At 39.4% G+C, this 21,895-nt stretch overlaps 2 non-coding genes and 1 pseudogene across 2 annotated transcripts; 2 read left to right on the top strand and 1 right to left on the bottom strand.

The window, feature by feature from the left end:
- Positions 1-3,464: 3,464 nt before the first annotated feature.
- On the top strand, positions 3,465-3,598 carry LOC142435396 (small nucleolar RNA SNORA42/SNORA80 family). The gene has a single exon (XR_012781458.1). It is a non-coding gene; the product is annotated as a small nucleolar RNA SNORA42/SNORA80 family (small nucleolar RNA).
- Positions 3,599-12,667: 9,069 nt separating this feature from the next.
- LOC142435144 (U1 spliceosomal RNA) lies at positions 12,668-12,831 on the top strand. The gene has a single exon (XR_012781274.1). It is a non-coding gene; the product is annotated as a U1 spliceosomal RNA (small nuclear RNA).
- A 4,846-nt stretch (positions 12,832-17,677) lies between these two features.
- LOC142433255 (large ribosomal subunit protein eL14 pseudogene) lies at positions 17,678-18,569 on the bottom strand (annotated as a pseudogene).
- Between the last annotated feature and the right edge of the window lie 3,326 nt (positions 18,570-21,895).

Below are 21,895 nucleotides of genomic sequence, written 5' to 3'. Positions count from 1 at the left end.
TGGTTGGGATGTGTGATCACTGCATATTTGGATATTGAAACATCACCCATACTGCCCACAATTCTTAGTTCACTTTTTCTGTGCCCCATGTCTTGCCAGGACCAACTCAAATATGAAAAAGTATCAAGGAGAGAATCTCTTGTCTCAGTAGAGACCTGTAGATAATACTTGCCAAATCTGCTTTTGTGATTTGCTTACTTATATTAAGAGAACGAAACACCAAAGTCAAGGAGCAGTCTGGTCTTTAAAAATTTTTTTTCTGCAGAATGTAATTAATATTTTTTATCTTTTGAAAAATGCCAAGACAAAGGTCATGAATGTTTCTTACCCAAAGATAAGATGAATTAAAATGTATGTTTGTATTGTCAGTGTGTCCTAGTTAGAAGGAAAATATTATTTACCAGATCTTTTTGCTTTCTAGTAAGATTAAAATATGTGATGGAGGAAGAAGAAAGCATTTTTTGGTTCTAGAAATTCAGAAACTTGGACTTACTTTATGATGGACTTTCTCTGCCCAGGACAATGGCAAAGTTTGAAAGAGAACCAGTCTTGTGGCAGATGGAACCATAGGAATCCCTGAAAACACTCCCGTGTTCCATCTGTAGTGTAGATACCACAGGTGCGTGGGCCTCTTGACAATAATCTGTGGAACATCGTGTCCATTCAGTAGCAATAGCCTAGATCTTCAGGGTCATTTACAAACACCTACCTGCCTTGAGTGCCACCATTCCTTGGCATAGTATAACATCCTGGGACTGTGACACAACCCTGGACAAGGAGAGGCGAATTCAAGGCAAGTGAAGAAAACCTTTCAGTCACCATAGGAAAATGGAGGCTCAGTCAGAAATTCCAGGTGGGGGTGTGCGTAAGAGAGAGAGGGGGCAAAGGGAGGGAGAGGGGAGAGCAAGGGAGAGGTGAGAGATAAAGCAGAAAGTTCATTCTCCCTGAGTTTGAGGAAAAGTTAAGATTCAGTCATTAGATCCTTACTCCTCTGCCTTGTCCTACAAGAAGATACCCCAAAGACAAATGGCCGAAACTTCTGAAGCAACAATGTTGGGAACTGTGGGTGTGATCAGAAAGAAGCTAGGTTAAGCTTGAGTCTCTTGAACAGTAGCTGAGAGGAGAAGGCTGCGAAAACAGGGAAATAGCCTCGTTTCTTTCTTCTGTATCATTATTCTCTTTCTCTTCTTTTCCAGATTGTTTTCTTTTAAATAAACTCTATCACTTTCCCTTCTCTCCCCTTCATTCTTACCCCCCACCGCTTCTTTCCATTCATTCTTTCCTGCTTTTCTTTTATTATTTATTATATGTAGTGCTAAGTTCTGAAAATTCAAACATATTTTCTTTATTTTATGAAGTGCCTATTAATAAACAGTTTTTTTAATTCATGTACTCCAAAACCCCAACTCACTGCTATTGAGTGGGTGGTTTCAAACTACTAACCTTGCGGGTCAGAGCCTAAAACATAACCACTATGCCACCAAGGCTCCTAATTCATGTATGCTGCAAAAGAGAGAAATAAATAAAAGAAGGTAGAGAGGAAGGGAGGGAGGGAGGGAGAAATACAAATGGGAAAGCATTCTCACTTTAACATGCCCATGCCTTCCAAATTTCCACTAACCAGGGTCACACTACTATCTCTCTCTCTCTCTCTCTCTCTCTCTCTCTCTCTCTCTCTCTATATATATATATATATATATATATATATATATATATATATATATATATATATATACACACACACACATATATATATGATATTAAAATAAATATTTTATTCTACCATCCTAGTTTTTAATACATGATTATAAAGGAAAAATCAAAGGAAAGTCACATATACACTATGAGGAAAATGCCCTGAGACTCAATCTTACTCTCGCTTTTTCTGGAATGGCAAATAAAAACACTCTGTACAGGAGAAATGATCAACACAGTCTCTTTGTGAGCCATACCTCCTTTAAGGGGAAGAATATGCATTCCTAATAAACATACTTCTTTTCCTTTTGAAAAAAGCAGTTTTACAGGGTATGCAAGTCAGTTGAAACAACACGGGTAATCTTTATGAAAAATAATTTTATTGGGGGCTTGTACAACTCTTATCACAATCTATACATACGTTCATTGTGTCAAGCACATTTGTACATTTGTTGCCATCATCATTTTCAAAACATTTGCTTTCTACTTGAGCCCTTGGCATCAGCTTATTTTCCCCTTCCCTCCCGCCCCCCCCATGAAACCTTGATAATTTATAAACTATTATTTTTTTATGTCTTACATTGTCCGACGTCTTCCTTCACCCATTTTTCTGTTGTCCATACCCCAGGGATGGGGTTATATGTAGATCATTGTAATCGGTTCCTCCTTTCTACCCCACCCTCCCTGTATCACCACTCTCACCACTGGTCCTGAAGGCTTCATCTGTCCTGGATTCCCTGTGTTTCTAATTCCTATCTGTACCAGTGTACATGCTCTGGTTTAGCCAGATTTGTATATAGAATTGGGATCATGATCGTGGGAGGGAGGAAGCATTAAAGAACTAGAGGAATGTTGTATGTTTCATCATTGCTATACTGCACCTTGACTGGCCCATCTCCTTCCCGTGACCCTTCTGTAAGGGGATGTCCAATTGCCTACAGATGGGGTTTGGGTCCCCACTCCACACTTGCCCTTATTCATAATGATATAATTTTTTGCTCTTTGATGCCTGATCCCTGATCCCATCAACACCTCGTGATCACACAGATTGGTGTGCTTCTTCCATGTGGGCTTTGTTGCTTCTCAGCTGGGTGGCCACTTGTTTACCTTCAAGCTTTTAAGATCCTAGATGCTCTATCTTTTGATACCCAGGCACCACCAGCTTTCTTCACCACATTTGCTTATGCACCCGCTTCGTCTTCAGCAATCATGTCAGGAAGGTGAGCATCATGGAATGCCAGTTTAATAGAACAAAGTGTTCTTGCACTGAGCTTAGTGGTAACATCTAAAAGCACAATGAGTATGGTCTGACCTAACTTTTTCTTTAAGCTGCCCATGATTATAGCCTTCATCCATAACCATTCACCCACCATCCTTGTGATAACGTGTTCAGCATTTTCCCCAGATTCATGTCAAATTTAGGATGTTTGTATTTTAAACATTAATGAGTCTTTTTTAATACAAAGCAGAGAATATTAAAAGCTTAGAATGCATTTACATTGGGTCCGTAGGGAGAGAAGATGTTATATTCTGGCTTGACTATATTTGCTAAATTCCCCTTTCCATTGTTCACCGTCTGACTTGTGTGTTATTGTCTCTTCAAAGCTATGTGTATTGAGCATTTACCAGAATGCAGCCCATGGAGTGACCCAGTTAAAGACTATTTGAACACTTACTTTCTCTAAAAATTTTAACCCTTTCTCTATTTTATTGTGAAAGATTGAAGTGATTTGATCATGATATTATTTAATGATTAAAAATATCCTTTGCCATGGGTTTGGATTTATGGCAGGTCCGATCCCATAGACCTCTCATAGTGTCCCATGCTAAAGCAAATTGTAACCCCGAACCATTGCCTGGCTTTACCCCATGGGCTTCAGGCACTGGAGTGGGTTGCACAGTGAAAAAAATCCTGAGTGGTAATTTCCCTCATTTAAAGCAACTTTGAACACACACATTTTCTCTCTTTCATACATCTTTCTGTATATTTTTATAAATTTAATATTGAAACTCTTTGTCAACTATATTTTTCTAATTCCTTTCATTAGAAAATCCTTCTTCCAAATACTGCTAAACTAAACGTTCAATATGCTTTAAGTTATATCTGTTTGCTTTAAAATAGACTTGCTTTTTAATGATCTCATTAGGCCTGAGGAAGGAAGTTTATCAATTTTTGGGGTGCATAATCTGGAGTTCAGATCACATTTTGGAAACACAAACAGAAGAGAAATGCTTTTATCATACACAATATTACAAGTAGCATATTCTACTCTTTTGGGGAAAAAAAGAGTCTTATTTCTAAACAAACGGCTATCTAAGTGAGGAATCAACTAAGTCCCCATGGAAGAAGCACACCAACATCCTTGACCAAATGACTGTAAATCATATAATCTGAAGTCATAGGAGGGAATAGTATTCAAGCCTAATTTGTGAGATTCTTGCTTGTAGAAGGCCATGGATGACAGTGGAATTTCAAGATACATATGTGAAATCTAATAGGAAATAAGCCTCTGGTGATTTCCCTCTGTACATAATGGAGGGAGGGGAATAAACTGGTCACCAAATAGAGAGTATTGTAGGTATAACAAGAGAACATTAAATGAGAAAACTGACTTGAACAGTTAAAACCTTGTCACTTGATCCTTTCTCTAATACACAATGGGCCTGATCTGGTTTCAACAATTTCTGTGTGTGTATGCTTTTTCCTTTTTCAGATTGATCTTGGTCTTTGATGTATTTTGTCATTGTGGGTAGCCCTCTTGAATTTTTTGCTATATATTTGATCTTTTTTTGGTATATGAAACCAAGGATTGATGAACCTCTAGAGACAACAAGTAGAATAAGGGTTCCTACGGGGGTACAGGGGAGGAGGGGTGGAGAAGGGGAACTGATGTCAAGGAGTTCAAGAAGGAACAGAATGTTTTGAAACTGATTGTGGTAGCAATTGTACAATGAGGCTTGATGTGATTCAACTATGGAATGATATATCAGTATTCACTCCAAATAAAATGTTTTTAAGCAACATATAATAAAAATATTAAAAAATAAAAAATAGGAAGCAACTAACTCTTATGGCATATAGGCACATTGCTTTCATAATAAATGGAACAGACTAAATAATTCCATCCTCTTCTGAAATTTAAGAATATTACTAAAATATGCTTATCCAAATTATCAGGTAAAGTGAAATCATATTTACTGATAAGTTGAGATTATCTGTCACCAGTCTTCCTAAGGCACAGTTTCTCAATAATTTATAAATTGACTTTCAGGTGTCTTGCAGCTTTAGGGAGACAGATTTGGTGATTACGGTGAAATGAAGTTCCTTAATATGGCGCTTCTATTCAGGTCTCTATAGCTCCTATCAAATGACTGGATGGGACTAAGCCAACAGAGTGTGCGAAACACTTATATAGAGAATGGGTGAGTTTTAGCAGCAATCTCTTTGGCTATAAGATTGTTATCACAGAAGCAGGAACTGAGAGAATCTCATGACCATCACGGAAAAAGCGCTACAAGCAGAGCATATTCAAGATCTTTACTTAATATGGTAGAAACTTATAACTAGAAGTACATGAAGCTGTAGCACAGAGATCCTGGGACAAAGCAAAGGAGCCGTGCCTAGACTGGAGACTGAGGCAAGCCCACCAAGAGACAGAGCAGAGAAGCAGTACATGGACTATTAGATTGTTAGGCAGAGCAGTAGCAAGCGTCTGGGCTCATGGGGGCAGAGGTCAAGGGCCACGTGGCTGAGAGCTTAAGGACTAGAGAGCGACTTGGCTGCTGGCTAAGAAGAGGTGCTGCTGTGGAACAATGACTGTATCTTTAGTGTTTTCTGATATTGGCTTGTAGTAAACTACTAACATCCCTATTAACCCCCCTTCATGGTGAGTATTATCTGTGAGTTCTGTGCGGTCATTACTATGAAGTTTTGACTCGAACATAGAAATGGAATGCCATGGGAGGAATGGTTGGTGTCAGAACAGGGTAAAGAAGGATGGAGTGTAGAGGCATGACTGACCTGTCTCAGAGTGGTGAGAAGTTGGATTTTCCTTCTCCCCTGTGTAGCCAGAGGAAAGCAGATGTGGCTCAGTGATATTAGCCCATATTGAACGTTGTTCCACAAAGGATTAAGGTCAATTTGATACCCTTCCCATCCTGTCTAGTAGGATAACTTTACGTTTCAGGTCAGGATGGAATCTGTTTGCTTCTAGGCCACAGATATCTTGCACCCAACGTAGTGAGAACATTTAAGATCACTTAATACAAAATTTTTAAAAGACAATAAAAATCTGGATTGCTCAAATGTAATCGAGGATTTTGAGTCTTGTCAAATTAGCTTCGTTGTTTAATGTAAAGCTTCAATTTTTATTACACAAAATTATAGAATTGATTCTAGAAAAATATTCAATTTTTTCATGAAAACAAAATGATGGAATTTAAATATCACTACTGTGCACCCCTCTCCCCTCAATCAGTGAATTGAATGGGGGCCTCACTCTCTGCTAATATTATAAAAGAAAGGAAACTGCACATTTTATGCCTCATCATGAAAGCACACTATCTCCCTTGCTAGAGGGATCCCACCTGGATCTGGCTGGCAGTTTTCAGGAAATACAGTGGAGAGAAGCATTTGGTAAACTTCACCAAAAGCACGCAGTCAGCAATCCCAGACTGGAGGACAGGTTACTGGTAGCTGTGCTGGCTGTTCAAAGGCTAAACTGTAAGGGTTTCAGGGGGAAGAAGAAGAAACTGTAGCTTGAAAGTGACTAAAAAGATATTTTTAATTATTTTAAATATGCAAACCAAACAAGAATGTCTGGTGGTAGCTGCTGTCAGGTCAGCAAAAACTCAAGGTGACCTTGTTGGTAGGTTTAAGTCCATCGTTGCGGCCACTGTGTCAAGTCGGCTCATATGGAGGGTTCCCTTCATATTCACTGGCCCTCTGCCAAACATGATAATCTCTTTTAGTGACTGATCATTTTCTGATCACATGTTCCAACTAAGCAAGATGAAGTCAAGCCATCTAAGGAATAATCTGGCTGTACTTCCTCCATCACCAATTTGGGTGATAAAGAGAAAGGCCTTGAGCAGTTTCTTTATGATTCAGTCATACTGGGTGAAGTAAAATTGGAATAAGCCTGAATTTAAAAATTTTTAGTGAAACGGAATGATTACTGGAACAGGAAAAATTATCATTCAAAGACCTGGAAAAGGGAGACTTCGAAGAGATGTAGTGAATCTTCAGGGGCATGATCTGGAAGGTTAGATTGTTGCCAGGACTGTGGAGAGTGACACACATTCAGAGCAGCGTGATGAGTTGAGTTGAGTAACGTTGTTTCAGACTCCACTTATACAACATACATATTACCCTTGTGTTCTAAGAAGGAAATTGCATTTTTGGAGGGGCTAGACAATTTTTCTCATTCAGTTACTGTTTCAATTCACCTGCATTTTACATATTTGGGTTTGTTTGGATTTCATTTTGTCAGTCACGACTGAACCACAAAGATCTAGTTTAAAACTCTGGATAAAATGATAAAGAAAGGTAACGAAGTAATTACCTTAAAAGTCAAGAAAATGACAGCTTTTGGAAGGAAGACGGGGTTGTCATTAGAATGAGACACAGGGAGTGACATCTGTAGTCGCCTGCAAAGTTCTATTTCTTTGAATCAGGATTCAAATTGGCCCATACATTGTCAATGGTTGCTATCTCTCTCTTTTTTCCTAAGAAGGTGATTTAAAAAAAATCATTTTATTGGGGTCTCGTTCAACTCTTATGACAATCCATACATACATCTATTGTGTCGAGCACATTTGTACATATGTTGTTAGCATCATACTAAAAACATTTGTTTTCTACTTGAGTACTTGGTATCAGCTCCTCATTTTTTTCCCTCCTTCTCCACCCCCTCCCTCATGAACCTTTTATAATTTATAATTTATTATTATTTTGTCATGTCTTACACTGTCCAATGTCTCCCTTCACCCACTTCCCTGTTGTTCATCCCCCAGGGAAGGAATAATATGTAGATCCTTGTAATCGCTTCCCCCTTTCTACCCCATCTTCCCTCCATTCTCCGGTATCACCACTCACACCACTGGTCCTGAGGGGTTCATCTGTCCTGGATTTGCTGTGTTTCCAGTTCCTATCTATACCAGTGTACATCCTCTGGTCTAGCTGGATTTGTAAGGTTGAATTGGGATCATGATAGTTGGGGGGAGGTGGAATCATTCAAGAACTGGAGGAAAGTTGTATGCTTCATCGGTGCTATACCATACCCTGACTGGCTCATCTCCTCCATGAGACCCTTCTGTAAGGGGATATCAAGTTGCCTACAGATGGGCTTTGGGTCCCCACTCCACACTTGCCCTCATTCACAATGATATGAATTTTTATTCTTTGCTGCCTGATACCTGATTCCATCAACACCTCGTGATCACACAGATTGGTGAGCTTCTTCCATGTGGGCTTTGTTACTTCTCAGTTAGATGGCTGTTTACCTTCAAGCCTTTAAGACCCCAGATGCTATATCTTTTGATAGCCAGGCAACATCAGCTTTCTTCACCACATTTGCTTATGCACCCATTTTTTCTTCAGTGATAGTGTTGGGAAGGTGAACATCATGGAATGCCAGTTTAGTAGAACAAAGTGTTCTTGCATTGAGGGAGTACTTGAGTGGAGGCCCAATATCCATTTGCTACATTAATACTAAACTTGTAAATATATGCACATAGATCTATTTCCCTATGGTCATATATAAATTTTTTACATATGCACATGTCTATATTTAAACCTCGATAAATGCACTTTGCTTCCTAGTTCTTTCCTCTATTTCTTTTTACTTTCCCCTTGTCCCACTATCAGGTTCAGCCTGCATTTGGGTTTCAGTAATTCCTGTTGGCTACATTACCCTTGATCAAGCCCTACCAGGTTTCCTAAACCCTCCTCGACATCAATTTTGGATCACTTGTTATTCCCTTCTCCCTGAGTTTGCTAACACTCACTTTCTTTCCCAGCATCCCCTTCTCCCATGTCCCCCCTATCCTACGGAAACCAATGGGTCTCCTTGTTTTCTCTTCCAGATTGTTTATCCTGCCTACATTATCTAGATAGACCTGCAGAGATAATAATATGCACAAACAACAAGACAGAGCAAAACAAAGCAACAAAAGGAAAGAAAACAACAAACTAAAAAAAACAACAACACAAAAGAAAGGCCTGTAAATTGTTCAAGGTCTGTTTGGTGACCTTTAGGAGCGTTTTCTGGTTGAGTCTGATGAAGTGCCATACCCTGGCCCCAACGTCTATTTTTGGTATTCCCTGGAGACTCCATTGCTTCATTTCTATATTTTTTTGGCCACTAATAAATTTGAAAATATCTTCATGTACTTAATGTTTTGCCTTCTCTAAAATGAGAGTACTTACCTTTAACCAATTTAACCCATATTTTCATTTGAATTCTTTGGTCTGTTCCCATTTGGTTGCAGGTGGTTTTTATTTTTTTACTGATTGTGTATATTCCCAATATTTCCCAGTTCGTGGTTAGACTTTTCACTTTACTTAAGGTGTCTTCAGAAGAACTAATATTTCCAATTTTAATTTAATAAAACTGTATTAAAACTAACAGTTCTTTATGGAAGTGAATTACATAGCAATAAAAATATTTTAAAATACTTAAAATCTCTATTCCTGTTCCAGAGCCCTGGTGGTGCAGTGTTGAAAGTGTTGGCTGCTATAACTAAAAGGTTGGTGGTTTGACCTCATCAGTCACTCTAAGGGAGAAAGACGGGGTGGTCTGTGTCCATAAAAAGTACAAATTAAAGAACTCTGCGGGACAAGTCTACTCTGTCCTACAGGGTCAGTATGAGTTGGAATTGACGGCAATGTATTTTTTAATTATTATTTTTAAAAATCGATGGTACTTTCAATATTTTTTGCCAACACCATAATTTAAGTGAATCAATTCTTTTTAGGCTTTCCTTTTCCGTTGTTAAGCTTTCAAATGCATGTGAGGCGATTGAAAATACCACGGATTGAGTTAGGCACACGTTAGCCCTCAGCGTAACATCTTTGTTCTTCAACACTTTAAAGAGATCTTGTGCTGCAGATTAGCCCAATGCAATGTGTTGTGGTTGCAACAATGCATTCAAATTGACAAACTCAAAACAATAGTGAGTCAGACAAACCTAAAACATGGTAAGGATGGTACAGTGTTTCATGCGGTTGTACATAGGTCACTCTGAGTCAGAGACAACTCAGTGGCACCTCACAACAACTATTCCTTTTGATATATATATTTTTGGCTTCCCGTGTAAACAATTATATAATCTATTGGATATCAGCTTTTAAAAATAATAATTTTATTGGGGGCTCGTACAACTCTCATCACAATCCATACATCCATCCCTTGTGTCAAGCACATTTGTTGCCATCCTCATTCTCAAAACATTTGTTTTCTACTTGAGCCCTTGGTATCAGCTCAGTTTTCCCCTCCCTCCCCACACCCCCTCCTTCATGAACCCATCATAATTTATAATTTATTATTTTCTCATGTCCTATACTGTCTATCCCCCAGGGGTTGTAATCGGTTCCCCCTTTCTACCTCACCTTCCCTCCACCCTCCCGCTATCACCACCCCTACTATTGGTCCTGAGGGGTTCATGTGTCCTGGATTCCCTGTGTTTCTAGTTGCTATCTGTGCCAGTGTGCTGGATATCAGCTTTTTAATGTTCTGGTTCCTCAACCTTCAATATGTCTGTATTTATCTCCACTGTGCATTTACAGGTTTTACAGACTATATGCTTCAATTTTATCTTGAAGTTTTTTCCCTCCACTTATATCTCAGATTGACAAATAAAAAATAATTATTTTATTTATGATTCATATATGGTATATTAATGGTAAGCCTATCGGATCCAGTGAGCTAATGCTATCTCCAAAGTATATGCTTATCATCTACTAGTATATGTTAGTTCTCTTAACATTTTTTTATACTCCCTCAATGTCCTGGTGGCCTTCTTGATGTTTTGTGACCTCTACTTTGTGTGTTTCTTCTGATAGAGGGACAAAAATGCATGGTGCAGGTTACCCAATATTTTCTTGAAATTTTAGTAAAAACAATGTTACAGTCATTTTTTTCTCCTAACAGCTCTAGGGTCCCAAGAATCCATCAGACAGATGGGATGGTTGTCAATGACTGCTAGCACCCTGTCCTACGAATCAATCACTAGTCTCTCTCAGGGAGGAAGGTTTTGATATCAGTTTTAGATCTTTATGATGGATGGTAGGATTCTATAGCCTCCAGCTGTCGCAACATTCGTCATCTTCAGTAGCTCTGGTACTGTGTCAGAGTCACTATGCCTATTCTACCTTCAAAAGGACTTTTTTCCCAGGAGATTGCTGAGCCATTATGCAAATAAACTTCTGACCACCTGTTCTAATAATTAGCCAGACAGCGCTGTATCCCTAATTCATTTTTATCTGCACAATATTACTACTATCACTGCTATTCTTGGCTAGTATTAATAAAATACTACTTGTGCATAGAAAACTATAATGTGTGTATAACAAAAGAAGACCCCCATAATGCAATGGTTAAAGACTTGGCTTCTAACAGAAAAGGTTAGCAATATGAACCCAGCAGCTGCCCCATGGGAGAATGATGACATAGTCTGCTTATATTAAGAATTCTAGCCTTGGAGACCCCATGTTGTTAGGTGCCGTCAAGTCAGGACTCACAACGACCTTGTGTACAACAGAATGAAACTCCGCCCAGTCCTGCTCCATCCTCATAATTGTTCTTATGTTAGAGCCTATTGCTGCAGCCACTGTGGCAAACCATCTTGCCCAGAGACTTCCTTCCACTTTTTCTATTCCCCTCCACTTTACCAAGCATTATATTCTTCTCTAGGGACTGGTGTCTCCTGATAACATGTGCAAAGTATGTGAGATAAAGTCTCACCATCCTGCCCTCTAAAGAGCGTATGAGCTGTATTTTTTCAAAGACAGATGTTTGTTCTTTTGGCAGTGCATACTACTTGTCCTACTTTCATGTTTATATGAGGCAATTGAAAAAATCATGGCTTGGGTCAGGCACAACTTAACCCTTGAAATAATATCTTTGCTTCTCAACATTGTAAAGAGGTCTTGTGCAGCGAATGCACCTAATGCAATGTGTCCTTTGAGTTATTGATTGCTGCTTCCATGAGCATAGATTGTGAATCCAAGCAAAATGAAATCCTGACCACTTCAATTTTCTCTGCATTTACCATGAAGTCACCTATTGGTCCAGTTGTGAAGATTTGGTTTTACTTGATGCTGAGTTAATCCATAGTGAAGGCTGCAATACTTGATCTTCATTAGCAAGTGCTTCAAGTCCTCCTCACTTTCAGCAAGCAAGGTTGTGTTGTCTCCATATCTGCATGGTTTAAAATGAGGAAAGGTGTGCATCATGGTTGTTCCTTCTGTGCAGATGGGCATTATCCTATCACAGACAGCATTACACTTCAAGATAGACCTTGAAAGCTGCTTTTTGACAATGAAGATAATGCCCTTCTTCTTGATTGTGTTATTAGCATAGTAAATCCTATGATTTTCTGTTTCACAATGCCCATTATCAGGTGATTTCCGCTCACTAACACCACAGATATTGAGCTTTATGCGTTTCGTTTATTTTTTGACAACTTCTAATTTTCCTACATTCCAAGTTCCAATGATGATTTTCAATGGCTAATTCCTCTGAAGTGGAGAGCCTATTCCTTCTTCATAGTCTGCTCTTTTTCTGGAAACTCAGCTGAAACTTGATCACCATGGATGACCCTGCTGCCATTTGAAATACCATTGATACAGTTTTCAGCATCACAGAAACACACAAGCCACCACAGAACCATAAACTGATGAACAAGTAGTGATGGAGACCCTAATGTGTGGTTTTATTCTGTCATAAAAGGTCATTAAGAGTTGGAATTTATACTTACCTGGCAGGGGAGATACCATGATCACGAAGGTGGTTTTCCCAGGGCGAGGCTCACCCATTGCACTCCGGGTGTGCTGACCCCTGCGATTTCCCCAAATGTGGGAAACTCGACTGCATAATTTGTGGTAGTGGGGGACTGCGTTCGCGCTATCCCCTAAAAAAAAAAAAAAAAAAAAAGAGTTGGAATTTACCTGGTGGAGTTTGTTTTTTGGGGGAGCATTATTATCTACAAAGGCATTAGCAACACTTTTATGACATTTGTTGACTTTTGACTTCAAGGTTGTTGTTGTATTTATAATTATAATAGGGCATACGAGAAAAGAGGAAGAGAGATTGAAATGGGTTCTGATCAACAGAATCAGAAAGATTTCCAGGAAATAAGAAGGATGACATTGAAAAGAAAATTTGTGCTCTAGCATTGTTCAACATCGATGAAGGTTAGGGAGATAAGACAGCAATTGTTTCAGTGATATAGGTGTAATTATTCTGTACTTATATCTCCTCTGGAACTCCCATGAATTGTTGCCCTAGAATTGGAGGTAATGTCACACTGACAGTACCAGGAAATGAACGAAAGTTTCCTGTTTCACCATAGTAGCTTCCAAATTGTCTTAACTGTGAACAAATAGAGGGAAAGTTGTGTATTGTATTAACCTTTGTTACAGTGTGATCCGACTTTCACGTAGTAGGTACTTGTCTTAGGCTGTGTTCTCGAGAGAAGTAAATCCAGTGATAAATATGTATAATTTATAGTAATTTCCGTGAAATCTCTTTCATGGCTGTAGACTCTGTTAAGTCCCCATTTCTTAGGTGAGACAGCAATTTTGAGGCTTCTTATGACTCACATAGCTGAAAAGTCTGACAGACCAAAGATTTGCAGTTCAGATGTCAGGCTGCTGGCTCACAGGCTACAGTAACTAATGAATTTCAAGATCAGCAAGAAATATAGTCAGCTATTGGTTAAAGTCCCAAGAAATAGAGGCTTCATTATGAGAGCTAGTCTTAGGATCCAGAATGAGCAAAAAATTACAGAGTTTTGCCAGGATGTCCATGTATATGAGGGGGCTTCAAAATGTTGGTGGAAACATTGAATTGGCACAGAGCAGAAATTTTCCACAAAATTTTTGAAGTCCCCCATACTTGATGTAGGCTCTAGCAGATTAAGGGTGCTGAATTATGTTAGATCAGAGCTGATCACATCAGAACACATAGAGGAGGATCATTACATCATTACATAACTGCCAACCAGAGACTCATTGCCCAGCCAAGTTGATACTCAAACTTATAAAAAAAGGAATACCATGGATATACCTTTCCCCTTCTCCTAAAAGTACTACAAAACCAAGAAGGAAGAAAAAAATTCTGCACAAACTTCATCTCAAATGAAACCAAGAATCAAACTCTGACTCCAAAATACATGTATAAGATCTACCAAATCCAGATGAGGTTGATATAAGCTGTGGAAGAGGAAATGAACAGAAGCCCTTGAGAATAATGTGAGGGACCAGTGGTAGCAACTTACAGAGAGTGGCGGGGAAAATATGCTTAAGGAAAATTAGGTGCTTATTTTGGTGTGCTAAAGCTATGTCTTTTGTTTATAAAAATAAGTGCAGAAGCTAGAATGAGCTGCCCTCATGGCAGAAACTCATAAGCTCGCCTTATGTCAGAGAAGCAGAGGAATTGATTCTGGGCAGAGAATGAGACAGATGGGGCATAATCACAGTAAACAATTTGTCTCTGTGGCACTAGAGAAGGAGAGAGCCTTTGGTCTATGAAAGGACGCTCATCCTTTATTCACCACCCCACCCCCTGCCTCTCAATAAGAATGCACTGGAAATAGCTCAACCAGAAAAAGGTAACCTATTCTAGTAGGAGTAATATAAAAAGGACAGGCATAAAGATGCTATCTAAAAAATGTATGTGACTGAAGAGTAAATCCCACCAATACACGAAGAACATTTACCAGAAAAATGTTCCCTTACATGGACATTATTGATATTCGCTCCATCCTCTATGCACTCATTGTTTCTGAACACACTGATCATTTTCTACTGTAAACCCTGAGGACTTCCTCATGAGAACTTTCTCTGGCTGCTTCTCCCAATGCAGAGCATGCTGGGAAGATCAGAGGGCTAAAGTCTCCAGAAGCAGTCTTCAACTAATAGCAGAGCTGCCTCTCCCTTTAGGAATATTGGGGGAAGGAACTGCAAATGTGTTCAAAACAACATACTTATTACTCAAAATGACCTGGGAACTTGTTATAAATGAAGAATTTCAAGTCCTACCTGAGACTTAGTGAAGGAGAATCCATATTTTAACAGGATCCACAGATGATTCTCAAGAACATTAGGTGTGAGGACTGCTGTTATACACAGCCTCCAAAAGTGCACAAGCAGTATTGAACCCCACTTGTCCACAGCAGTAAATGGTAGACAACTAATGTACTCCATATTGACTGTTATGCCTTCAGTGCCTCAGATTGCTAGCCTTGCATGATTTTGTGGTCACCTTCAAAATAAATATCATGTACTCACATCCTTGTCTCAAGTTGTGCTTCTGGAGGAACGCAATTTATGATCCTGACAAAATACGTTTATTAATAATTTTTAAAAAGAATTTTTAAAATCATGAAAGCAACTATCTTTATGAAGAAAAGTCACAAGGTAAGAATATCATGAAAGTTATGACAAAACACCAGGGAAGTAAAAAAATGAGTTGGCTGAATCACTTATGGAAGTAAGATTTTCTTTTCTTTTTTTTTAAAACACATTTTATTAGGGGCTCATACAACTCTTATCAAATCCATGCATATACATACAGCAATTGTATAAAGCACATCCGTACATTCTTTGCCCTAATCACTCTCAAAGCATTTGCTCTCCACTTAAGCCCTCTGCATCAGGTCCTCTTTTTTCCCCCTCCCTCCCCGCTCCCCCCTCCCTCATGAGCCCTTGATAATCCACACATTGTTATTTTGTCATATCTTGCGGAAGTAAGATTTTAAGGAGAAGAAATAATTATAGACATTGTAGTTTTAAAAAGCCAGCTAACTTAATTAAGCAGAAATAAAGAAACACAAGAGCATACAGAGTAAATGATAGTTGCCACAGAAAGGCAAATAGCATCCAACCCAAGGAGAAGAAAACCTGGAATTAGAAAAACACTTGAATATAATTAAAAAAACACTTTTCTGGTACAAAAGAAGACCTTTTATATTGTGTGCCAAGACAAAAAATTAACTTAGAATGCACTAAGATAAGTTTAGCTCTGACAAATGTTAAAAACCCACTAGGCAACATTGCAAGACAATCAGATTTTTCTGAAATTTATCCAAAGTGCCAAAATTCAGTGGAGAGTGTCCTGTGACTAGTCAAGAAACAGGAGACTGAATGGACAATTTCATATCCACCTAAGCTGTCCTTTAAGTATAAAGGTAACATAAAATAATTTTAATATCACAAGAATGTAAGGAGTATTATTGTCATATACTGTTCTTGAGAAGAATATAAGAGGATTAAATTCAGCCCAGTAATAAGTGACTGGAGAAAAAACTAGTGGTGAGTACCAAATATAAGAAGATTTTAAAAAGAATTGTGGGAAATTAAAATGTAAGGATAATGGAAAATTTCCACAAACTTTTTACACACAGGAAGGTAAATAAAAAGTAGGAAAGAAATAGGAGGCAAAACCTCTTTGTAAAGGTACAGCTATACACATGTGTATATGTACATATGTCAGGGAAACCAGCCCCTAACACATCGTCACAGGTCCAGTAGGCCCAATTGTACAGTGATAATAAGTAAAGATTATAGTAAAGTCATAGAGAGCATGGAAGACCGAAGAGAGATTGAAATAATGGAGTCAGACAATTTCATGGTAGCATGCTCACCTCAGCCTCACTTGGAGGTCCACATGGAGAGAGAGAGAGAGACCTGAGGGCAGGAAAGAGGGGAAGGGGAAGGACAAGGGGAAAGGAAACAGGGGAGCAAGGATGAGGGAGAGGAAGGGGGATCCAATGAGAGCTCTTCATTGATAACCTAGGCTTATATATCTTTGGGAGGGGGCGTGAAAGTCCTCTAATTACAGGTAAAGACATATGTCACAGGAAGGGGTTTTAGTATAGGTATAGCAACGAGACAGGGACAATCTAGGGATATACACATAATAGGAAGAGATGGGATTGGGGGTATACATGTAATAAGATGGGTGGATCTTAGATTCAGGATGGCAGCCTAGCTTTGGATAGGATGGGTGGATCTTAGATTCAGGATGGCAGCCTAGCTTTGGATGTCACTGAAGAGGTTTGACCTGTTCTTCGGCTGGCTCTCCCTGGAAACTATTATCAGTATGGTGAAAACCCCATCTACAGGGACCAAACATATGGCCACAAGCCTTTAGGGAGAAGTAGCCCATTGTCCTTAACAGCAGGGAGCGGGCCCTACCTGTGGTGGGCCCAGACAGTACTCTGGCAACTGACTGCCTTCAGGGAGGATGTCTCTAAGCATCTGACCTCCCACCATATGCTGGCAAATAGCCTCTAATGTTTGGTATGTCTTTGGGGGAGACAAAGCTGGGGAAAAGCCTCTTGATAATCCCTCATAAATATACTAATTTATAATGAAAGTGATAGAGACAAATGCACCTATTTTTATATGTGAGTATTTAGATAGCAGACAGACTTTGGACTGCTATTCAAGGTCTCACTTAACACAAGAACACTTTGTTCTAATAACTTGGTACTCTTTTATACTCACCTTCCCAACACGATCGCTAAAGACAAAATGGGCCCAGAAGCAAATGTGGTGAAGAGAGCTGATGAATGAAGAAACTGCATGAAGTGCAGATCAAACAAAACCACTTCATAATATGAATGAATTGGGAGGACATTCTACTGAGTGAAACTAGTCAATCGCACATAAAAAATCCCCAATATAGTAGAAGACCATGATTATTATTATTTTCAGCTTGACAAATAGCAACTTCCTTACTCTTATAACATCGTGCTAGGCTTTCTTGCCAGTGCCTTCAGGGCAGGTGGTTTCAGGGCAGTGAGTTTTCTGATCTTTCTGAGCTTCCGGAGGAGGCCCAGCCTTCTGCCCTGCAGCTTCCTCTTTTTGGGTAGGAGTCTTCTGGAGGACAGCGGGCACCTTCTTTCCTGGAACCTTGGTGGCACTTTCTGCAGCAGCTCCTTTTGCAGCACTTGCTTTTGGGGAAGAGGCTTTCAGGAGAGGCGCCCTTTGAGGCTTCTTAATTTCATACTTTATTAGTCTGCTCCTCTCTTTCTTTGCCTTCATGACTTTAAAACAATCAAAATCCTTCCTCTTGGCTTTCTGTTCTCTGGCTTCAATCTTTTTGGCCCATTTTGTGGCTTTCCATTTTGCATCGATAGCTCACTTTCTGCCAAACCTGTTGGAAGTACTTCTGCAGGGCACCTTGTGGGAACTTGAGGAGGAAGTCAATGAGCTGCATACATTTGAAAGCCCTGGTGGGGGGGGGGGGATCTAGGAAGGGAGGGGTGCTTGGGGAATAAACAGTGAAGTCTGAAGGAGGGAGGGAGCACTAGAACTGATTGTGATTATGCAATCATTTTATAGGCAATTTAACTACAGGGGGTTCTAAAATGTTCTAAAATTGATTGTGGTAATGATTGTTCAATTCTTCTTGATATGATTGAACGACTGAACTATTGAACTGTATGATGTATATGGATTAGGTGTCAATAAAAATGCTAAAAAATGAAGAAAGAAACCATGACCTGCTTCCTTTGAATGCAACATCCATCAGCCAAGGCCCTGTTCTGATCAATCACTTCTACACTCGCCACCAGTTGCCCAGTATGAGGTCCAAAGGAGATGTAGGCCACTGGCCAACCTCCAGGAAGCGCCTGAACACCATCTTGGCAGCGTTTGGCAAGAAGACCATTATTTTACAAAGTCAAGAAAAGGGTTTCACACTATTATTGTTTATGGTTTACCCTGGTGTGATGGTTAATCACTAGCCATCTGGGGGATGCAAATCAAAACAATGATGAGATATCATCTTATACCTACAACGATAGCCCTGTTCAAAAAAAGAGAAGGCAAAAGTTAGAGAGGGTAATATAGAAAAGTGTGGAAGAAACTAAATAGTGCCTGGCTCTTAGAAAGAATGGCATCTGGGGTCTTAAAGTTTTGTCTTCAATCAAGTAGTCACCCAAGTGAGGCAACATCTAGGGCTCCTTGGAAGAAGCACACCAACCTGTGCAATCCAAGGATTGTAAATAATATAATGCAAATCCTAAGGAGGGAATGGTATCAGGGCTTAAAATGTGAACATCTGATTTGCAGAAGGCTGTGGATGACAGTGGAAATCCAGAATTCATGTGGAGGGTCTACATATGTATTAAGCCTCCGGTGAATCCCTTCTGACCATAACCAAAGGGTGTGAATAGCCTTGTTAGCAGACACAGAGCCTTGTAAATCGATCATGGAAGAAGTTGTTGGTGTTGTTGTTAGGTGCCATTGAGTCAAATCCAATCCATAGCAACCCTACCCACAACAGAATGAACCGTTGCCGGTGCCATCCTGACGACTGTTCCTGTATCTGAGCCCATTGTTGCAGTCACTGAGTCTTACGCTGTCCCTTGCTTTACTAAGCATGCTGTTCTCTAGGGAGTGGTCTCTCCTGACAACATGTCCCAAATATGTAGGACAAAGTCTTGCCATCCTTGCCTCGAAGGAGCACTCTGGCTGTACTTCTTCCAAGATAGATCATTTGGCCTTTTAGCAGCTCATGATATTTTCAATATTCTTCTCCAGCACTACAGTTCAAATGCATGGATTCTCCTTGGATCTTCATTATTGGATATCCAGCTTTCATATGCATATGAAGCAATTGAAAATACCATGGCTTGGGTCTAAGGCACCTTAGTCCTTAATGTAATACCCTTGCTTTGCAATCTGCTAAAGAGGTTTTGTGCAAATGTAGTTAGGTAAAAACATAATAGCTTACCATTTTATCTCTCTTTGGACCCATTTTTACATTTGTTTCAGTTTTTAAAAAAGTGGAATTGAAATACATTGGATTAAGCTTCCAGTTAATCCTTTCTGAGCATAGACCTGGGATGTGCATAACCTTGCTATCATGCAGAGTGTATCGGAAAGAGGATTATTGCAGATGCAGTTAGGTTAAAATTTAACACCTTATCACATGATATCCCCTTTGACCCAGTTTAAATTTGTTCTAGTTTTTAACTATTGTTATTGTTGTTTGGTTTGTGTGTTGTTATGTATATGAATTCCAGAACAGATAAATCTATAGAGACAGTAACTGGATTAATTATTTATTTGGGGCATGTGAGGGGAGGCTGGGAAAATGGAAAGCTAATAACAATAAGTATAAGAAAGAACAAAATGTGCTAAGATTGATTGTGGTGATGATTATGCAATTCATCTTAATAGAATTGAACTACTAAGCTGTATGATATGTGAATTATATTCAAATAAAATTGTTCAAAAAGAATGTGAACAAAAATCATTTTTAAAAATTGGGTAAAGAGGAACGCAATTTGCAATAAGTGAGAGGTAAGCAAAAATTATGGTGTCAGGAAGACACTGGGTGGAGTACATGAGTTAAAAGCAACATAGATACATATGTTACATACACAAGCTTACAATCATGGAGATATGTGAACAGGCACATGGATAGACAGGCAGGCTGAATGGGTGTGTACTGGAGAGTGGGAATATGCTCATGAACATATGTAAGTTTGATCAAGTGTATTTTTGCATGTATATTTTCCTTTGCTGCGAATATATCCATGAATGTGGTGAAGTATACAGTGTGCAGTTATGAAAACCTCTTACACATAAGCTACCACCTCACTCACTCACTCACTCACTCACTGTCATCGAGTTGACTCTGATTCATAATGACCCTGTAAGACAGAAGAGAACTTCCCCTGTGGGTTTCCCAGACTGTAAACCTTTATGAGAGTACAAAGCCTCATCTTTCTCCTGCAACCAAACACCTAGAAGGAGTAAACTGTTGTGTCTGTGGACTCAGGACCATGGTCTCAGGCAACACAGAGGCACAACATTTTCCACATAGACAATGTTCTATAACCCACTTTGGTAAGTAGCAACATGGATCTTAAAAATTCCTGAGTGACTATCTAAGTTGTAACTGTTGTTCTCTCCCTGGCCAGAGGAAAGAAGAGTGAAGAAAGTTGAAGACACATGACATTTATCACTCCAACAGATTAATGGACCGTGCAAACTTCAGTCTCCATAGCCCTGACACAAGAAGAACGCCATAATCTCCAGCTACTACTACCGACCACTCTGAAAGGGATCACACGAGAAGGTCTGGAGAGAGTGGGAGAACAATGTGAAACGAACCTGAAAATCCTGAAAGGACCAGGCTAACTGGTTGGATAGAGCTTTGTGGAACTCCTAACATGATGGCAGCCTTCAGGTTTCTTAAAGAACTTCCCACCCAGCTCAATTTCCAATTACACAATAGCCAAGTCTATGAGGAGAAGAATAACACTAGGGAGGGACTCACATGGAGAACAGTCAATCGTTTGAGATCAAAAGGGCAGCATTCAGCCAAGGACAACATTCAGAAAGATTAGAAAAGAAGGAGAAATAAAAACAGGAAACATGGGGAGGAGGTGGGATAAGCGATGTTACATTATGAGAGTTGTTATTAAAAACACGAAACATTGGTATGAATTGTGGAATGGAAAATGTATCTGTTCTCTAAGCCTGTACTCAGTTCATGGCCAAAGGTTAAGAAAAAAGAGAAGGTTATGGCAACTGTCTTCTGGTACCCCAAAGGGGTAATCTGGATAGATTTCCTTGAAGACACAGGATGATCACAGGGATGCATTACGGAGAAGTTTTAAGAAAATTGAAAATTGAGAGAATTTTTCTTTCCATCCTTGCAATGCACCTGCACATTCTTTTGAGATGTTCCTTGGAATCCTCACCCCCCCTCCCCCTGTCAGCCTTGATCTTGCCTCTTCAGACTTCTGTTTGTTCCCCACACTCAAAGAACACTAAAAAGAAACACAACCTCAGTCATCAGAGGATGCTCAAATTGCCATCTTGTTGTTGCATAAACTGAAAAATGGAGAATTTGGTGTGTGTGTGTGGGGGGGGGTAGGGTTAGAGGGATAAAAACAGCACTTTCATTAGGGAATAGATTTAGATAGAGGTTATGTTGAGAAATAATGTTTT

Source organism: Tenrec ecaudatus, chromosome X (genome assembly GCF_050624435.1).
Source record: "Tenrec ecaudatus isolate mTenEca1 chromosome X, mTenEca1.hap1, whole genome shotgun sequence".
In the NCBI taxonomy this organism is placed as follows: domain Eukaryota; kingdom Metazoa; phylum Chordata; class Mammalia; order Afrosoricida; family Tenrecidae; genus Tenrec; species Tenrec ecaudatus.
The sequence above is the reverse complement of the archived record's forward strand: the minus strand, read 5'-3'. Positions and strand labels throughout refer to the sequence as shown.